This window comes from Chrysochloris asiatica, unplaced genomic scaffold (assembly GCF_000296735.1).
Source record: "Chrysochloris asiatica unplaced genomic scaffold, ChrAsi1.0 scaffold00205, whole genome shotgun sequence".
Taxonomy (NCBI): domain Eukaryota; kingdom Metazoa; phylum Chordata; class Mammalia; order Afrosoricida; family Chrysochloridae; genus Chrysochloris; species Chrysochloris asiatica.
This window is the reverse complement of record NW_006408723.1, coordinates 4059744-4061926: the sequence shown is the minus strand read 5'-3', so window position 1 is coordinate 4061926 and position 2183 is coordinate 4059744. Positions and strand designations below refer to the sequence as shown.

Genomic DNA, 2183 nt, shown 5'->3' with positions numbered 1-2183 from the left:
AGATTTGATACATTAAACTCTAAAGACCGAAGACCAGAAGAGTTGTGGGATGACATCAGAACATCATACACGAAGAAAACAAATTTATTAAAAGAAGTCTCCATAGAGGCGCCGAGACGGATAAAGGGTCTGCTCCCGGGTCGTCCCAACTTCCGGCCAGCTCCTTGGATGACAAGCTTAGTAGGGTCCGAAGTTGACAGCACCCGCAGAATTTTCCGGGGACCAGCTCTGCGCCAGCGGAATGTTCCAGGATCTGAGCAGTTGATTTGGCTTGGAGCAACCTGCGGCGTCTGAGGAAGACAGGCCGCGGGAGGGAAACGCTCCACCGGAGCCAGCGCTCTGAGGTGGTGGCGGAGTCCACGGAGCAGGAGCCGCAGCAGGCGGTGGACCAGGAGCCCCTTATCGACCAGGACAAAGGCTTTGGCGACTATCTGTTTAACTTTGTAACGGTAGCTACAAAAATGTTAACTGAATCAGTGACCAAAACAGCACAAACAATAAAGAAATCAGTAGAAGAAGGAAACTTAAATGACATCATCGATAAGACAATTATAGGAGATTTCCAAAAGGAACAGAAAAAATTTGTTCAGGAGCAGCATACAAAAAAGTCAGAAGCAGCAGTGCCTCCATGGGTTGATAGTAATGATGAAGAAACAATCCAGCAGCAAATCTTGGCCTTGTCAGCTGACAAGAGGAATTTCCTGCGGGACCCCCCAGCTGGTGTGCAGTTCAATTTTGACTTTAATCAGATGTACCCAGTGGCCCTGGTCGTGCTCCAAGAAGATGAGCTGCTGAGTAGGATGAGATTCGCTTTGGTTCCGAAACTTGTGGAGGAAGAAATGTTTTGGAGGAACTACTTTTACCGTGTCTGCCTGATCAAGCAGTCCGCCCAACTGAGTGCCCTGGCCGCCCAGCAGCAGGCTGTGGGAAAGAAGGAGACAAGGAATGTCCGAAAAGACGACCTGCCACTGACAGAGGCAGTACGGCCCAAAACGCCACCTGTCGTAATCAAATCTCAGCTTAAAACTCAAGAGGATGAGGAGGCGATTTCGACTAGCCCAGGTGTCTCTGAGTTCGTCAGTGATGCCTTTGACACCTGTAACCTCAATCAGGAGGATCTTAGGAAAGAAATGGAGCAGCTCATGCTTGACAAAAAGCAAGAGGAGACAACTGTTCTAGATGACTCTGCCAACTGGGAAAAAGAGTTGCAACAGGTGGCAGATTCAGAGAAAAGAGATGAAAAATGGGATAAGGAAATAGAAAAAATGCTTCAAGAGAAGAATTAGCCACTTCCTGAAACAAACGGTTAATCCTGAGCCTTCTGCAAACTGTCAATAAATTCATGCGGTCCAGACTCACTGAATCAACAGGCACAGAAGAGCACAACTTGATGGAAACTCAGAACTGCTTCAGCCAGCAGAGGTTTTTTTTGTTGTTATTGGGTTTTTTTTGTTTTTTTTTTTTAGCTGAAACTTGCCTCTGCTACTTACAAAAAAAATAGTATCTAGAACAGTTATCCTAATAATTAAGAATGGAGGTTTTATGTAATTCTTCAGTAGAAATCTAGTTGGGCAAGTCTTTGTAATCAGCATGGAAATCTTTGTTGAAAAACACAAGTAAAATCCTAGAGTTTTGTTTTCTGTAAAGTCAATAAATATAACTTAATTTATTCTTCCATCTTACTTTTATAAACATTTGAACTCACTGTATTGTCTTTGCTATGTGTTTGTTAAACTACTTACTTAATGAATTGATTACTATGAAAAGGACCAAATTATATCAAAGAACTTAAGAGGAAGTACTTTTAAAATTATCTTGATAGATATGAGGGGGCTTCAAAAAGTTAAGGGAAAGATGGACTTAAAAAGATAATGGCATTTTGTCACAAACCTTCTGAAGTCCCCTCATATTTCCTAGATTTCCATCTGGGAGCCAAATGATAAATTATGATAAAATCTGCCATGTTGATTTTTAATGGCATAAATATCACAATTTGACATTAAAAAAAAAAAGTCATTAAGAAGGCAAGAAAGCAGGAAAAGGTCAAAATGGATATCAGAAGAGACACTGAAATTTGCTTTCCAGTGTAGAGATGCTAAAGCAAATGGAAGAAATGAAGAGGTCCAAGAACTGAACAGAAAATTTCAAAGATCAGCTTGAGAAGATAAAGCCAAATATTACAA

General features: G+C 41.7%; 1 pseudogene; it reads left to right on the top strand.

Annotated features, from left to right (window-relative positions):
• The first annotated feature begins 241 nt into the window (after positions 1–241).
• LOC102812217 lies at positions 242–1286 on the top strand (annotated as a pseudogene).
• The last annotated feature ends 897 nt before the right edge of the window (positions 1287–2183 follow it).